General features: G+C 54.2%; 1 long non-coding RNA gene across 1 annotated transcript; it reads left to right on the forward strand.

Annotated features, from left to right (window-relative positions):
• The first annotated feature begins 12 nt into the window (after positions 1 to 12).
• LOC309641957 lies at positions 13 to 1,367 on the forward strand. Its single transcript, XR_014252878.1, has 2 exons — positions 13 to 148; positions 698 to 1,367. It is a non-coding gene; the product is annotated as an uncharacterized lncRNA (long non-coding RNA).
• The last annotated feature ends 17,487 nt before the right edge of the window (positions 1,368 to 18,854 follow it).

Raw genomic sequence — 18,854 nt, forward strand, 5'->3', positions numbered from 1 at the left:
AGAGGAGCGAAGATCCGGAACGCGCCAACTCACCCCGGGCATCCTGCCCGCCGCCTGCTCCCTGCCCCCAACCCCTCGACGACCCCCGCCCCTGCCCCCCCGGGCTGTTCGGGGCCGGATCCCGGCAGCGGCCTCCCCACAGCGACAGGTAACGCGGTACGGGGTTAGGGATTACCCGGGAGAGAGGACGGAGAGAGGAGAGTTCCCCATCCCTCTCCCCGGCGCGGATTCCCGAGCCTGAGGGTCGAGAGTGGGGGACTGTCACTTTATTCGCTCCACGCCTCTTCTCTCCCATAAGGATGCGCCCCATCCCCCTTACCTTTTCTCCGGGCTTGGTTTTTTACAGTTTTTATTTATTCACGGAGCCTCTCGGCTCCTGGGGTCCTTCTAACTCCGCCCGCGCCCTTAATTTAAATCGCTGTATACTGTATTTATCGGGGCCCCGGAGGGGAGGCCGCGAGAGCCGCGTCTGTGTATAAAAGCAGGAAATAGCCAAAGCTTTAATCTAGCCTAATTTATTTTTTCCCCTTACCTTCCCCTACCCTACCCCAAAAAAGCGAAATAAAACAAAAAACAAACAAAAAAGAAAAACTAACAACAAAAAAAATTCGAGTGTTCATTTTTCGTTTCATTTTATCCGAGCTCCGGCTCGGTTCCCGGCCACGCTGGAGGGGTCTGCGCTCCCACGCACACGCAGATGGGAAGGGGCTTCTGCCCCGCTGTAGACCGACCACCGCACAGCAGGGCCCCCACTCCCCGCGGGGCCCTGGCCTCCTGGCCACAAACAAACGAAACTTGGAAAAGTTGGAGATATTTTTTAACCAGCTGTAGAAATAAGCCGTTCCCTGAGAACCTTCTGCCTGAGTCCCTGCAGCTTCCGTCCGCTCCCTTTCAGCCCCCTGGGATGCGGGATGCTGGAGGAGGCCTGCAGAGAAATTCCCCAAATTTGGGGTGAGGTGGGAACCATGTAAATATGTGAGATATGTACACACTGGCGGGGAGAAAGAAACATTTTGTGCTTGGTTTTTATTTTTGGTTTTCCGGGTTGCCCTCCCTCCCCATCCTAAAGGATTTTGTACACCCACTAATCCGAAAAAGATATTTTAATATGATTTCCAGATTTCTGATCCATCTCTATTTATTTTCTGGATGTGTTTGGAGCTTCCCCCTTCTCCATTTCTTGTTCTGTTTGTTACCGTTTGAATTTAAATTTTGTTATTTTATTTTTATTATTTTTTGGAACAATGTTTTGGTGCATTCTCTTTGTATCTTTATTGCAAAAAAATAATAATAATGTAGACTGGGAAGTTCCCTTTATATTTATGTTATAGTAAATATTTTATTACTCACATAAACATGTACCCCAGGGCTGTGTCCTGTCCTCTTTACTACTAGGGCTGGGTTGGTTTGTGGGTGATGGGATGGGATACCCCGGCTCACCTCCCCCAAAGTTCTGGCCTCACTATCTTGGAGGAAGGTGACCACACAGACCTTCTTCCAGGCCAGTATCCGTGCTGCTTGTTACTTGGGCAACGGTTGGGCCCCTGCCTCAGATGAGTGAGGTTAGGGAAGATGAATCTACCTCATGTCCACCACCCCCCATAAACAGACTATCCTGGGACCAGACCAGGGCCTAAGACACTGCAGACACCACACTGAATTTGGATCGGCCATTCCTCAGGCACAACTCAACTGCTCTTCTGGGCCAAGGAAGAAGCCTGCCTCTCTCGACCTGGACCACCAGCCAGGCATCTTTGTATTCCCCACCCCTGACTCTGCACTCCCCGGGTGGGATCCAGGCCAACTTCATCATTCTGGGTCTTGGGGCAGTTGGAAGCCGAGTCAGGCCCCACCAGCCCACCGCAGCTGGCTTTCCACCTGCAAACAAACGGTACCCAAACCTGCCTGGATCCACTGGGAGTTCTAACAGCTTAGACAGGGGTCCTGGGGGAGTTGAGTGGCCTGGGGAGGGACCCCCGCCAGTTTGCGTGGGCAAAGCTGGTCCTACTTCTATGCAAACAAATGACCTGCCCCAACTTCTCTTGGGGAGGAGTGGGGGCAAGAAGAGCTGTGCCACCAGAAAGCCCTGGCATTGCCTCTCCAGGGATGGGTCCCCGAGGGAAACCCCGCTCCCCAGGGAGTGATGCTTCTGCCTATAGGAAGACTCCCGGGCTGTGCACTCATGACCTGGGGAGGGAAGCAGACATTCTCAGACGTCCCCCTGTCAAGCCTTAAACACAGCCTGCCCCCCTCCCCAGAGTCAGGATGGTGGAGGCAGCTCCGGGTTTCAGGGCCAAAGCTGCAGACTATCTGTGTCCCAGTCAAGCTCTTTCTCCTTTAGAATAACTCCTCTTAAAAATACTAATCAAACGGCTCTTCCTGTTTCCTCCGTAGATGCAGTTCTTTTCCCTTCTCAGGAGAAACCACATGAGGTTTCTGTCACTCTTCGTGGAGACAAAGCTTGAAGGCACAAGCTGGGGAGAAAGTTGTGTCCCTAGTGAGGGTATGTGTGTGGCCCCCTCCCACCAGGGAAGTTGTCCAAGCCCAGGCCTGTGAGAGGCCTTGGCTCCAGCCGACAACATCTTGGACGCCCAGAGAGGTGCTCCCAGACCCCCAAGCTGGCTGTCTCAGGCGGGCTGGGGCCTCAGGATGACTTGTTCGATGCTGAGGGCTCCGGGTGACACCCTGGGCTCTGCCCCTCAATCTCAGGAGAGAGTTGTCTCTGCAGAGGCCACCAACCAGAGGCCACCATGGTTTTCAAAGTCTCAGCCTCTCGCTGCTCCTTTTTTTTTTTTTTTTTTTTTTCCTCCCTCCTTAAGTCCAGCCTAGTAAGTGATTAGCCCTGCAGTTGGCACCCGTGTCCCAGCCACTCCATTCCCCAAACCGGCAGGCCAGGGAGCCTCCCCAGTCTTCTTACAAAGGAGGCTGGAAACTTTACCTGCCAGTTGAGCAACACCGCTACCAGGAGCCGCTGGTCACCCCACCTAGGCCTCTCGTTTCCTGCTCCACTAACTACGGAACTTCGAAGTAGTCCCACACTTCCCCACACTCCCTCCTTGTTTCGTCCTTCCTGGATTTGTCCCAGCCTCAGGGCCCTGAAATGGAAGCGAATGTAGCTCGGAGCTGCCTGAGCCGCAGCAGGATTGGAGGTTGGAAAGGGCGGCCAGGAAGACGGGGGGCCCTTCCCTGGCCTCTGCCTGCAGCTGACACCCATTGATGGATTGATTTCCTAATTGTCTGCTTAATCCCGTCCAAGAGGGTGGATTTATTATTTAAGCAAGTCAACTCAAAAACAGCAAAACAATGTGGCCCCCAAGATCGAGCAGCAGCTGAGGAGTAGAACAAAAAGATGAAAAAAAAGTGGGAAAGGGGACGGAAGAAAATCTGCCACTTGGCGAGTATTTTGCTTAATGAGACACCGGCCTGGGACAGCTACCCGGTAACCCAACCCTTGGTCACAGAAGGCCCCAGGGGGCTCCTTCCCCTAGTCGCCAGCCTGGGATGATGGTAGGAACCACAACACATCTTACTGTATAAGAAAGAAACCATAGGAAATACGGAGAAATATCTTTCCCTGGAGTCTTACTCCCTGGATAGAATAGAGTTTAGGAATGGCAGTCGGCTGCCATTGCCCGCTTGACCGTGGGTTTTTCCATCCCATGTGTATGTGGATCTACCTGCTCACTCCTGAGAGCTTGAAACTTCCTTTCGTTCAAGAGAGCCAGCTGTCCCTAGCATTGACCTCCCACGAAGCCCAAGCTTTCCCTAACAGATTTGGGATTTTCTCATCCCATCTCCCTCCCCTTCTCATTGGAACAAAATTATTTTCTAAGATCATGCAACCACAGATTCTGGTAGCTAGAGAGAGCGTCCCTCTCCCCATGTGAGCCTCTCCGTGTTGGTGTACAAACGTGTGCATGTGCCACTGTGCCCGCAAATCCATAGCTGCTCCCAGACATAGGAGGGGGGGAAAGAAAGTCCATGCCACATGGCCGATGCTTTGAGCTGGGACAACATTTGCAGGGTTGGGGGTGGCTAAAATGGGAAGAAGGAAGGTGGCCACTGTGGTCGCCTGTGATCATCAAGGCACACCTGGATGGTGCCCGGCCCTGAACTTCAAGGACGCCTGTATTCCCCACCACGACGTGCCCCAGGAAGTTGCACTGGCATCAATGCGTGCCCCAGGAAGTTGCACTGGCATCAATGTTGCATAGCTTAGGACCTGTGCAATCATCCCTTGACCCCAAGACTCAACTGGGTGTCCACAGGACTAGCTGACCCCCGCCACAACTGCCCACTTAGGGCTCTTTAGAATTGAGCCTCCTCTGGAGAGGCTCTGGGCCGACATCGGGGAAGGTCAAGCCCCTAGTGACACACCCAGGCCCAGGCTTTCCCCAGCAGTGCTGGAGCTCCAGAAAAGAGACCCACCTGAGCAGGGGGAGGAGTGAGAGGAGGCTGGTTACTTGGTCTGGCAGCTGCCCCCAAGCTTAGGGAGGGGGATTCACCCGGGGCCACTGGCTTAGTGACCGAAGCCAGAGGAGCCATCAATCCTGTCCCTGCTCTGCATATGGGAAGGCCTTGGAGTTAGTGTTTGGCCCTCCATTCTGGGCTCCCCTTGCCGCTTGGGAGGCCTCCATGTGGGAGGACTGCCCTCTATTGGTCCCTGAGCTGGGACACGGCAGCAGTCACCAGGGCCACCTCACAGCTGAGCATACCCCAAAATCAGCATCAAGCTGGCTACTCTACAGAGGGTGCCGGGTAGAGCAGAGGCAACTTTCGCCTCCAATGGAAGCGGTCCTGTTTCACACACACAGGCTTGCCCGTGACCCTTCCTTCCCTATCTACTACCCTGCCTGTTTCCACAGCCATTCTCGGAAATTCTCCATCACAGCTACCTCCTCTGTCTCTGCCCCACTCACACCTATCGCTGCCACTCCTCCTCTCAACCAGCTAAAACCCTGATGCACACTCTGCCAGCTTGCTCGCTCACACGTGCTGACACTCTCAGGCACACCCGTGCCACCGTCTGGCCAGCTTTGCGGCCTTTGACACCGAGCTCTCCAGAGTCTCTGGGTACCTGCACCTGTGCTATTTGATTTGCCACACGCAGCATCCTTTCCATCCCTTGGCAGGGGTCCCCTCCTCTCAGGATTTTCAAGCACTCACCCCACAAACCACTTTCCAAACACATCCCTGCCCAGCATTGTTCCCAGCTCCTCCCAGATCGCGCCTGCTCCCTTCAGATAATTAAAGTTAGGCTGTGTGTTTGTATGTATGTGTGATCTTATTTTTTAAACACACACCCCCACACATACATATGCGTGTATATATACAAACACACACAGCAATTAGAACTATCCATTCCTGCCATCGTCCCTCCTGTACTAAAAACATGTCCCCACATCGCCACACCATGAACCCAGCATCATGTAGTCATGGGCTCCTGATCTCTCTCTCTCTCTCTCTCTCTCTCTCTCTCTCTCTGTCTCACACACACACACACACACACACACACACACACACACACTGACACTTTCACACACCCACCCCCAGCTCCCTCCCTGGTGTTTCTTGGGGGGCATGACCTCCCACCCACCTCCAGGGCATCTGAATGGGCTCCCCTCAGAAGAGCCAAGTACCAGGAGGGCTCTGCCTCAACGGCCCCCCACGCACACACCCCCAGTGGACATGTCTCTGGCTGAGCCTGACCAGGGTGGGTCTAGGTATTATTAGGCTGCAGAGACAGCACGGAGGCATATGGTCTCGTACACAAGAAATAATGTTCATGTTAAATCAGACCTCATGCATAATGCATGGTGCCTGATCTCACATTATTTTGGGTGTTCGTCAAAATCAGTGTTCTTTCTTGTGAGGGCTCCTGAAAGGAAGGGGAAAGGGCGTTCGCTAATTGCACCCGCAGCCTGGACCAGGGAGCCGAACGTGCCCTGGGAGCCTCCCTCTGGCCCCACGAGTGGGTCTCATCCCTCTGGCCCCTCTGTCTTTCCACATAGAAGGAGGGGCTGACTCGGGTTTGGAGCAGGCGTGAGGCCCCGTGTTATTTTTATTTCTTTTCTCTCGGCTCTCTTGTCCCCGGAGGGTTCTGGGGAATAGCAGTGGCTTGTCGTCCGCACACCCGATTCATTTGCCGTTTTATGAACTCCCCTTTGATTCATTGCCTCCCTAAGTCAATGATTCACTCCTGATGGCTTTTCAGAAATCCTTCTTCAAAGGCTCCAGATTATTCAGCTCTTAGCAGGAGCAGACTGTGACCCTGCACTGCTGCTGCCCTCCCTGCTTACGGTTGGAAATTGTCACCATCCTTGCCTTTCCCCAGGGCTGGCCAGCCTGGAGAGGAGGAAGTGCTCCCTCCATGCAGAAGCTGCTAGAGTTGACCTCAGCAGCTCATGGACAGACCTGGCCCTCTGGCAAAGCCCCTTCCTGCCACTGTGGGTTACCTGCCTTTTCCCATTGTCATCAAAATCCCTGGGGATGTTCTCCATGTCTCAGGAGAGGCAGAGAGCAGAATAGTGAAGCACAGGGGCTGTGGGACCAGAAAGATCTGGGTACAAATCCTGGCTCCACCTCTTATCAGCTGTGTGACTTTAGGCCAGCTCCTTACCCTTTCTGTGCCTCAGTTTTCTGATACAGTGACAATGGCAGTCCCTACATCATAGAGCTATTTTGAGGATTAAGGGACATGAGGTACACAGAGTGCTCAGCATAAGTAGGTGATGGATGAATGAAAGCTGTTTTACTGTGGGGCCTGGGTAGGGCATTGTACAAAAGCAAGTGAACAGGGAAGAAAACCAAAATGTAATGAACTTTTACACGGATCCCACTCCGCCCAAGGCACTCTGACATAATACTTATCCGTGCACTGACTTTGTACTTTATTTTCTTTATCTCACATTAACTATTCCTATTTTGCAGATGAGGAAACTGTTGCCCAGAGGGTTTGAGTGACCTATCCAAGGCAGCAAGACTAGTTAATTATAAAGCCTGGAATAAAAACCATTTTATCTGACACACATGTCCATGTTATTTTTATACTCCCTGCTGGGGTGAACAGCAGTGTCCAGTGCTTGGGGCATGTGCCCAAAGCAGAGGGGGGTTCTAGAACTCAGGACTGGGCCAGGGAGAGAAGTAGGGACCAAGGGTATTAGAGCTAATTAGATCTGCCCCCTTCTCCACCACCGTGCAATCAGGTAAATCCCATGAGGCTCAGGGAAGTTGCATGAATCACCAAGAAGTTCAGGAAGCCTTCCTGATGTGTCGATTCAGAGCACTGTGCACTGAGAAGCTACATATAGTGGCTAAGAATGCGGGCCCTGGCATCTGCCCAGGCTTCCATCCTGGTCTCACCACCTCCTACCCATGGGACCTTGGGCAAGCTACTTATGCTCTCCATACCTCAGTTTCCTCATCTGTCAAAAGAAGACGATGACAGTACCTGCCTGGTAGGATTGCTGTGAGGATTAGATGAGAGATGATATACATAAACACTTAGAAGAGAGACTGGCATAGTGTAAGTGTGCATTAAATATTAGCTATAAAATCAACTTTATATGTACAATATATATTATTGTATAATTGCTGGGGCTGAAGCAGTGCAGAAAAATAATGCCTAGTGCTTTTTCTACCCCCAGAATTATTTTTCTTCATTCTCAAAACCATTCTGGGAAGACAAGTTCAAGCTCTCCATTCCCAGTCCACAGATGAGGAAACGGAGGCCCAAGGATTTTGAGGGACTTGCCCAAAATGACCCAGAAAATTAGTGGCAGGTGCAATCTCCTAGCCTGTTCCCCACATCTGACTCTTTGTGGCAACCCCATGCCCCCAGTAATGTGCTCTGAGCCTCTTCTAAGTACTAAGGCTCTGTGCTGGGTTCTGGGTAGACAGCATCCAGAGGGTCAGGGAAGGCCCCATAGACAGTGGTACCATTAATGCGACAGTGGTACGCATTCATGAAGAATGCGTGAGGGGTTGCCTCTGGGCCTCCTAGCTCAGGGCCTGATCCCAAGGAGATAAAACCACTCAGCCCCAATGCCCTCAGACCCCACTAGTTCCCCCTTCCTGAGCCTTCATGCCTCTTCCTGCCCTGCTCAGGACCCTTCCACACACCCCCTTTGATCCCAACACAGAAGATTCAACTCAGGGTCAAGGCCCCTAGACCCCACGAAGCCACCCACCATGACACTAATCTAACTATAGATTCCTTCACGTCCCAACTCCTGCTTCTCCTGCAACCCTGCCCAGAGGTTGACCACCAAACCATGCCACAGGGCATCCCAGCCTAAAAGGCAGGGGCCAGGTACCTGGCTCCAGGCCTCACTCTACTGTTTATCTTTAGTATGACCCAAGTTGGGTCATTTGTCATCTCTGGACCTCAATATATGAAATGGGCATTCGCTCGTTTACCTACATCCATCCTACGCCCATCCATTCGTCCATTCACCAACCACCCACGAACCCATGCAACCATCCATTCATCCGTCTACCCACCCATCCTCTCATCCATTCATCCATGTACGTACCTCTTCAACCACCCACCCATCCATTTACCCAACCACTCACAATCCACCCACTCATCCAATCATACAATTTAACAGGTCCTATGTTGAGAAGCAGGAACAGACCAGTCCCCCTGTCCTTAAAACGCTCCTGGGTTAGTCTCTTCCGTTTCCTACCTCTCAGTCATATAGAGTAGGCATGTGAGAGCCCAAGGGAGATCACTGTTTGGGAGGAAACAATGAAATCTACTGTTACATCTATGAATCTGGTGTGTCAGAGCACCGGGAACCTCCATGCCCCACTCGTTTCTTCAGGGCCCTACAGAAGATGTAGTCAGTATAGCCTCTGCATGGCCCAAGGACTCCCCTTAGCTCTAAATTCTCATTCCAGGGATGCCAGGTATTAACCTAAACTAGAGAAATTTCAAAGCAAGTGAGGGAGAGAAAGGAGCTTGTGGATATAACTTCTGCCGAGGCTGAAGATCACCACTGGAGCTCAGTTTTTCTACCAGAAATGGCAGCAGTATCTCAGCACCAGAGAGATATGGGGAAATGTTCTGGACCCAGGCCTGTCCCCACCTAGCTGTGTGACCTTGAGTAAGTCCCTGCTATTCTCTGGACCTCAATTTCCTCACCAGTGCAGTATGGGGGGTGGTCTATGGGTCCTCCCAGCTCTGAGGTGGTCCCTCTCCATCCTCACTTCCCTTCCAGCCTGGGTGGGCCTGCCCCTCTGACAATGGGGCCTCTCTGACCAGCCCACACATGAGGAGGAGTACAAGATGACGTGGCTGGTGTCCACAGCCCTGAGTCCTCTGGCTATTCAACCCCGCCCTCTCCTGACACAAACAACCCTCAGTCACCTCCCCCTCCCACCCCCCAGAATCTGGGCATAGCTGGGGCTTGCTGTGCCCTGGTCACCCCATGAATCACCCCTCTATGGTCCCCGGGGGAGTGGTCCAGGGAGCATCCTACGCCCCATGCGGGGTGAGGGCCAGAATTGCGGCCCTCAAGCAGGCAGTGTCCACAGGAACAATGGAGGCCTGTGGCTGGCAGCCGGAATGCAGCCATTGTCCTGCCCTGGCCCCCAACCCCAAGGCCTCAGGTCCCCAGGCCAGGCAGGCTGGCGTGGGTCGGTGCATCAGGCACTCGTGTGCTGCTTCCCCTCTTTGGGCAGGCGAGCGGGTGGGCCGCCGGGCCAGAGCCCACCTCCACACCCCAGCTCACAAAGGATCCCATGCACAGGGCGAGGAGAAGCGAGGCAGGACCCAAGGAAGCCAAGCCGTCCTCGGACCCACCCATCCCTAGGGTACTTGGAGCAGACTCAGAGAAGGGGCCTCACAGCTCCAAGACCCAAGCTATACATCACAGTGGGGAGGGGGACCACATTAGAATAATGCAGGATTAGAGTGGGGTTGCTATAGCGACGTATTAGGGCAATACGTCTAGGGAGCCCGGCCCCTTGGTGATGTATGACTCTGCTCAGCTGAGGGGAGCAGGGGGAGGGGACATTCCCACCCCTCCGAGGGGAGAGCAGACACCAAACATGCTCTTCATTGGGGGAGAACATCTGCCTTGGACTCCAAAAATAGGCTTCTCAGAATCCTGTCAAGACTGAGAGAGATGCCCTGCCAATCCAATCTCCAACAACCCCACTGGAGTCCACGCTCAGCTCAGCTTCAACTTCAAATCCCAACTCCAGCCTCTGCCTCAGCCTCTGTCTCAGCCTCTGTGCCCCACGCCAACCTCAGCCCCAGCCTGCATCGCAGCCCCTCCAGGCTCTCTCCTTTCTGCTTCAGTGCTCAGGACGATTCCCATACTACCTCCCCAGCATCCAGTGGGGTCAGTAGGACTATATGAGGGTGGGGGAGGGGCAAAGAAGGAGGGAGGGTGGGAGGAGCACCCAGAAATACCCATCAACCAAACCATCAAAAGTGTTAATTCGAGGGCTTCCCTGGTGGCGCAGTGGTTGAGAATCTGCCTGCCAATGCAGGGGACACGGGTTCGAGCCCTGGTCTGGGAAGATCCCACATGCCGCGGAGCAACTGGGCCCATGAGCCACAATTGCTGAGCCTGCGCGTCTGGAGCCTGTGCTCCGCAACAAGAGAGGCCACGATAGTAAGAGGCCCGCGCATCGCGATGAAGAGTGGCCCCCCTTGCCGCAACTAGAGAAAGCCCTCGCACAGAAACGAAGACCCAACACAGCCATAAATAAATAAATAAATAAATAAATAAATAAATAAATAAATAAAAAGTGTTAATTCGAGAGAAGCCTGGAGAAAAAGGCTGAGGGCACCCATGCTGTCCCCTTCTCACCCACAGGCCTCCCCAAGCCAGCATCGGGGCACCCCACCCCCACCTTATCCCAGATCTGGGAATTTAACTTCCTTCTATATACTCCCAGGGCCACCACTGGGGTATTGGGGTGGACTAGCCCTAGAGTGAAACTTGGATGAGGCTCCCAGCAAAGGAGACCATGCTAAAATACTTTCATGTGATATTTGTAATATTGTGTGACAAAGTCAGACCATGAGATCCCTTTCAAAGTGCTATATCAAGTTACTTGTACTGCTTGCCCTATCTCAGAGGCCGCCCCCCCACCATACTCAACCCTCTGGGGACTTCGGGAAAAGATTCTCTTGAGATAACCTGCTTGGCTATATCCACCTTGATGAGAAGAGGCAGGACAGATAACCCCCTCCAAGAATCACAGGAGTGAGGGAGGGATAAATTAGGAGGTTGGGATTAACATATACACACTACTGTACATAAAATAGATCATCAACAAGGACCTACTGTATAGCACAGGGAACTATACTTAATAATCTGTAATAACCTCTATGGGAAAAGAATCTGAAAAAGAATAGATATATGAATATATGTATAACTAAATCACTTTGTTGCACACCTGAAAATAACACAACATTGTAAATCAACTATACTCCAAAATAAAATTTAAAATGTTTTTAAAAAAGAAAATGCTTTAGGACCTTTCCTAGCTTCTCAAAAAAGACAAAAACGAAAACAAAAAAAACAGTCATAAGTGCAAGTATAACCCTATCCCCCATCTCTCTGTATCTTGACTTTCCATCTGTGTTCACATGACTGTGTATAACTCTCATTTTGTGTGTGCCTCCTCACTGAATGGTATTTTTTAGTTAATTCAATCGATTACAATAATTACACAACGCCCCCCAAATTCTTCCTTTTTCCTTTTGAAAGTAACACTCTGGCCCTGTGCCGGGGAGCGGGGTGGGGGGGGGTGCGGGTGGCTCCAGCCCCAACTGGAAGATGCTGACCTCGACATCCCCAGCTCCCACCAGAGGAGGGCATATGTCATAAGACGAGGCAGGGTAGGAGGTGTTGCCTTCTGTGTGCACACTCATGTGCCACCTGTGCCCGTGAACACATGTGGGTAAATACACACACACACACACACACACACACACATACACTTTGGCCCTACCCTGGTGTTATCCCCGCAATGGAAGAAGCGTCATCCATTATTAGAAAGAACCCATGAAGGGGGTGTCTTGTCTCACTGTCCTTCGTCCTCTGGGAGCCTCCTCGCTCACACTCACATAGACATACATGCTCACACGCCATATACGCACACACAGAGCAGTGCAAAGAGGAAGGGAAGAGAAAGGCCAAAAGAAGAAGGTAGGTGAAGACAGTGCATGTGCCCAGAGGGCAGCTCCTGGGATGGGGGCGGCAGAGTGCCCGGGGTGCACTGAGTGGGAGGGAAGCTTCGTGGCTTCCTCTCTTCCCCAGCCAGCGACCAAAGGTCAGCCCAGGCGGCTCAGCCACGTGCGGTCCACCCACCCCCATCGGGTCATGTGAGACCAGGACCAAAGCCTCATCAACACGCCATTGTCCTCCAGAGCCCAGCCTTGTGCTGGAGGGAACAAGCCCCCCCCAGCCCAAGAGCAGTCAGTGCCCCTCCAGAACCTGTGGTCCCCTCCTGAGGGGACCCTCTCATCCCCCACCTTAAGGTGCCTGATGCTCAGGCTAATGCTATCCTCTTTGGGGCCTTCCGTCCCCTTCTGAGAAATGGGAAGGAATCAGCTTTCCACTTGCACTGAGAGTGCCTGGGGTGGGAGTAGTGAGTGAGCAGGGGGAGGAAAGGCCCTCTTTCTCATGTGCCCTCCGAGGGGTGCATATACCACCCCATGTCACCCCCCTCCCCGCCCGTTCCCCACATACTGTGGAGGGGAGAGAGAGTAAAGCAGAGAGGGCCCAAGAGTTGCCCTGAAGGTCATCTTGCACGTCAGCACAGGGATGGGCCCCAGAGCCCCTTGCGCCCTGGCTCCCAGCCTGGACCACAACACAGGCTCCATTGACTCCTGGGCACCCTCTTTCCCAAGATGCACGCAAAGCTGTGGGCTCGTGGTTCCGGCCCACGGGCCCCTGAGTCCCACAAGGCTCCATGGGGCCTAGCCCCACAGGACTCGCCCAGGAAAAGAGGCCAGAGCTGGCTGGCTGGACGGTGTGGGTGGAGGCAGCTGCCAAGGGGCTGGCAGGAGAGAGGGAGACGGAAGGGATGAACACTGCACCTACACAGAATCTCCTCGATCCAGGCTAATGGCCCTCATTGCCAACCCCTAGGCACTGCCCTACCCAGCCCAGAGTGGAGTCAAAGATCCCCAGTGCCTCCTCTACCCACCCCCCCTAATCCCTGCTGACTCCTTGCAAAAACAGGGACCTCTGCCCCAACACTGAGACTAAACCTAGGGCAAAGCCACCCTGGCCCACCCTCTGTCTCCTACAAGGGAAGTCAGGTGGAGAAGGATGGTTGTGTCTGCGGGAGGGGGATCAGAGGAAAGCTGGGCTCCTGTAAGGGGAGGGCTGCCCCAGCAGGATGACAGAGAGATGATTAAACCCACAGAGAAGATTGATAAGAGAGCTAAACAGCTGCAGCTCTGCAAGGTGGGCCGGGGACAAATCTCATCTTGTCCTGGCGGCACTCTAGGGGGGCTGGGGCAGCCTGGCTGAGCTCGTGACCTACACATGCTCACCCGGCAGAGATGGGGGCGGGGGAGGGCTGCTCCCACCTTCTTCCCCCACCCCCAGGCCTCTGATGGTGACTTCCAGAGCCCAGCCCTCACTCCTGCCAGCCCGGAGCTCGGCCCCCGCTCCACACCCCCCTGCACTTAGGCAGCGCGCCCCTTCTCACAGGTGCCCCCTTCACCCACAGCATCTCTGCCACAGCTCTCACTCTCGTTATTATTAGATGTGATTTACAGCGGAAACGCTGAGTCAGACAAACCAAGACTCCCCAGGCAGAGGCAGTGGGAGAGGAGAGTCCAGGGGAGGTGGCCCTCTTGAGGCAGGGTTCTCGGAAGAAAGTGAGGAGATGGGGGTCCGGGATGAGCTGGAGGGTCATCTCTCCTGTTTCTCCTGTTTGTTCCAGGCCCAGGATCCTCACCTGGGTCTCTTGGACGTTCAGACCCCTTTTCTGATCCCCACCCAGGTTTTCAGCCTCTGATCTTCCTCAACAAGTTGGAAGAGAATAACCCAGGGATCCAGAAGTCTTGACATCAAGGTGGTTCTGCTGGGCCGTTTCCTCATACCAGGGCTCGTGGTCCAAAGATGGAGAGAGGCAGGACAAGTGCATTGCTGAGGTCCCATCCCCCCACTCTGCAGCGGAAAACACAGGCACTGTGCGCTCGTGTGGGCGTCCGAAGGCACCAGGACACGTGGGGCACAGTTCCTGCTCCCACCTTGTGCCGAAGAGCTCTGGCGGGCAGGTCCGTCTCTGCTCCCTAGGTCTCTGACTCCCTGGCAGGGAGGAACTGGGCATTGTTGCCAAAAATAAACGTTCGCTCTCCCGCTCCCTGGCTCCCGGCTCCCGCTCATTAGGATGCGTGGCGTTTGGCTGCGGTCCCACACCTTGCAGCTCATTATAAATATGCAGTCGCTGCTGGCGCTACCCCAATCATCTCTGCAATCAGAGCTTTTAATTAGGTTAATTAAATTGTATCAAATCTCGCAGGGACGCAGTTCACTGATGCTGATGAGGCAGCCAAAACAGACCCCAGCTCCTCTGCTAATGAAGGCCGCTGCCTGCCTGCGTGGCGAGAGAGCCCGAGCGCATAATAAACAGGCGCATCCTGTGGGAGGAGCTGCTGCCCAGGCCCTGAGCTCTGGGGACCCGGCAGGGAGGGGGTCTGCCTCCAGCCCACCAGGCTCCAGCTGCAGCAGAGACTCCCGCCCGGGGAGACCTTCGCCTTCACTATAGAACTAACCGGGGCAGCTTCTAGAGCCCAGGCAGGTGGGCAGGGTCGGGGCTCTGAGCACCTGCCACCCTTACACGGCAAACCTAGGTGTGCCCCCAAGCTTCACTGGCTCCATCTGGGGTTTCCACTTTCCCTCTCCCCCAGCATGGCCCAACCAGGCCAGGACCCCATCCCCTAAACACACACACACACACACACACACACCCCTGCCACTGCCTCTCTGGATTGTCTTATTAGCCAGGGAGGCCAGACTGAGACTACAAGGCTCATCCAGCCACTGCTGGTCTAGTCTCCATCTGCCATGGAGGCCATCTGCCCCTGTCGGGGTGGGTGTGGTCTATAATGCTACCAGGCAGTAGCAGGAGGTGGTGGCACCCCTCAGTCTCCAAGTGCCAGATGGACCCTGCATCTCCCCACCTACCACTCCACCTCAAGAGCCCTCTCTGAGGGAGGGACACTTGCCCTCCGACCCCCTGGGATCAAATTAGCTAGTGATGCGAGACGGTCCCTCATTCCCTAGCCCCTGCCTGTCCTGAGACAGCTGCCCCAGTCCCCTGGCAATCCACGGCTGGCCACGGGGGGCCACAGGCTCCAGAGCTAGAGAGGGCCCTGCAAAGGTCCTCCCGTCTTTACGCAGGAAGGCAAGTGCTGCCACCTCCAAAGGGACTGTCCCCAACGCTCTGCTCAGCCTGGCTCCAACCCCCTCCTCTTAACCCCTCTGTCACTGGCCTCAGTGTCGCTGAGCAGCTGAGGAGAGAAGATGGGGAAATTTTCAGTGCTCTCGGGACATGTTGTTTCTGCTGTAGAAGCTGGTTTTTTGGCTTGGAAAGGTTTTTTTTTTTCCACCCAGTAATGTGAAAACACGAAACCTGAAACCAACCCCCCGACATTTGCCACCGCAGAGAGAAGACTTTGGGGGAACTAGGAGAGAGCTGTAAATGAGTCAGGCTGATTCAGGGCAGGGGGTGCTGCCCAGCTGCCTCCGGGGCACCAGAGTTTCATTAACACTTATGGTCTGGGCTTGACCGTCAGGTGACAGACGACAGGAGGAGAGGAAAGGACTTCCTTCCCACCCTCAACCCCAAACACAGCAGTCCCCAGATAAACTCCTCTTGCCGAGAAACAGCTAGGTCCTTGGCTCTGTCTTGCACCAGCCTCTACTACCACCCTCGCAGCACCACTGCCCCGACACCAGCCAGTGTGCTCCCCTCGCACAAGAGAGGAAATGGCCATGGCCATTACCAGGGCCATCGAGGGATGCAGGCAAGACTGGGCAGGGAGAACTAGACACCAACTCCAGTCAGGAGAGATACAGATTAGACAGCACTTCCCCAAAGTAATGATGGATCCAAGAGTAAGGAACAGGGAGATTCCTTATAGGGAGTCTGAAGAAGCAGGAGAGATTTTTTCCCCCTGACTGGAGAAGTTAGGAAAGGAGGGCAAGCAGAAGCATGAACTGGGCAGCCTCCTGAACCTCCTAACTCTACTCGCCGGACTTGGGAAAGGAGGCTCTGCCTCTCGGCGTTGCGTAGCTGCTCTGGGCTCCTTCCCTACACTTTCTGCTGAGACAGACCCAAGGGAGCTGGGCGGGAGCCCTGCCAGCAGGGAGGCCCCATGACCTGGCTGGCAAAAGAGAGCGCACCCTCCGACCCCAGGAAGCAGCTGCACGAGAAACTTGCTGCCACAGCCCCAGGACGGTATCTCAGGTCCCCCATCTCCTCTGCTCACCTGGGGCTTCAGCCCACCCTTCCCCAGCACCCCGTGCATGAGGCGGCTCTGTGAACCAACGCTGGGAGAGCTTGAGGAGGGAGGGAGGCCAGCACCATTCACCCACTCGCCTGTCTGTCTCAAGTCCCGACAGGCCCCAGCCTCACCGGCCTCCACAGGTAGGCAGGGCGAGTCTGCATCTGCTGGCTGCCTCCCCTGCTGGAGGCCGTGCAGCTCTTAATTGTTTGCTGCCCCACAGCCAGCAGCATGGGGAGAGAGCAAGCCGTTAACAGACACTCAGAACTGCACATGGGGAGACCCCACCATGTCTCAGTGGAACCACCCTCTGGACGACCTGGGACTCCAACACAGGCTTCCTCCATGGTCCTCACTAGAAAGGTGAAGGGAAAGCCCTTCCCTGCCCAGTCCTTTGGGGGCCACACTTATGCTAGGGGAGCAGGGATGGAGAAAATCTTTTTTCACAAGAGCTCTACCATGTGGCATTAAATCCAATAAACAAATGCATACTAAGCACCTATGGAGTACTGGGCACTTTCGACAGCAGCACCCTGAGAGCTAACCCGAGCGAAGGGGCAGCAGCTCCACCTACTGGGCCCTTTCCCACCCTGTCGCCAGGAATCAGTTCAGTAAAAGATTTTATTCAAAACTACAGGGCTTCCCTGGTGGCACAGTGGCTAAGAATCTGCCTGCCAATGCAGGGGACACAGGTTCAAGCCCTGGTCCGGGAAGATCCCACATGCCGCGGAGCAGCTAAGCCCACGCGCCGCCAACTACTGAGCCTGCGCTCTAGAGCCAGCGAGCCACAACTACTGAGCCCACACGCCTAGAGGCCGTGCTCCGCAACAAGACAAGCCACCGCAATGAGAAGCCCACGCACCACAGCGAATTGTAGCCCCCGCTCACTGCAACTAGGGAAAGCCCATGCTCGGCAACAAAGACCCAACGCAGCCAAAAATAAATAAATAAAATAAATTAATTAAAAAAAAAATACAGTAAGGCCTAACAGTCTCCTGCTTCAATCAGAAGGGCCCTAAGAGGTGGCAGTGGACCATGACTAAGCCAGGGTGGTTGGTTCTCTGCTGGAGAGACCTGGGGCTTCCATGTCACCTGGGCAGCTGCTGCTTTGGAGACTTGGATTGTACAAACCTGAACGACACGTGTCCTGCCAAGAAAAATGTTCTCCACCTCTGCAAGCTGCCACATTCCCCCTGGCACAGCCACAGCAGGGTGCCACCAAGAGCCCAAAGCACCCCTGGACCTGGAGGGGTGGATCCAAAAGAAACAACAGTCTCTTTCCCAAGCAAGGAGCCGGAAGTCTGAGGTTCCAATGGGCACTAAAACGTCAAAGCCCTTGGCCTATTTTCAGGACCCATGAGGCTGGAGCCTCTTAGGTTAAACACAGGGGCAGCCAACCTCTTCCCTTAGAATCCTCGGGCCTCGGAGACAGCCTTCAGTTTAAGAGCAGCTCAGGACCCCTAGCTTTATTCCCTTGCAGTGAGTTGCTCTGATCACTTCTACCCTGGAACTTCATACTCAGAGAAGATGGACCTTCCTGCTCCACTTGGCCTGTGCACCTACATAGCATTTGAGGACTTGTGAGTGTGTAATCTGCGTACATGAAACCCTAGTGGTGTGTTCGTGCACACACCTGTGTTTATGAAGCCTTGTGCATCTACTACCCTGAGAGCCTATAAAGAGTGTGCACCTTTGTGTGGGCGTGTGCTTCACCAGAAGGCATTTAGGTATACCTCCACCCTCCTCCCACCTTTCTCCCCAGCGGGGGCAAGGGAGCCACAGCAGCAGTATCAAGCAAGCTGTTCTGTCCCAGGAACAGACTGCTGCTGGATCTGTTTGCTCCTCTGTCCAACACCCATGTGATGAGTCCCTTTCCTGACTCAGGTCTCAAGTCTCCAGACGCCTCTGTCATAAGACTGTCAACATTTACTTAGCTCAGCACCTTCCCAGACTGGGAAGCACTTCCTTCCTGAAGGCAAAAGCTGCTAGCTTCTAGTCCCCTGGCCCTCCCTCCTGCTTTCCGGGGCTCCCAGATCCGAATCCCACTGAGTACACCCTTAGGAAACAGGCTTTCATTTCAGGCTTTGTATAAGGACATAATAGTCGTAGGAATTTATTAAGTTTGAATAATTTTTCTTTTTAAATACCCGCAGAAGGGTGTTGCTCTTCCCCCTCCAGGGGGTGAGGTGTAAGCAAGCCTCCCAGAATCCTGCTCCTCCCACATCTGCTCTAAGCACGCTCAGCCCTGTCCTGACTGGCCTCGGCCTCCCAGCCCTATGTGGGCAGGTAAGGGAAGGGTGAGACTCTGGGAGGTCTACGTGTCTGCCGTGCACACGCTGGGGTATCTATTTCCAGGGTGAACGCC

The sequence above is a fragment of the Balaenoptera physalus genome (assembly GCF_965194825.1).
Source record: "Balaenoptera physalus genome assembly, chromosome: 1".
Classification (NCBI taxonomy): Eukaryota; Metazoa; Chordata; class Mammalia; order Artiodactyla; family Balaenopteridae; genus Balaenoptera; species Balaenoptera physalus.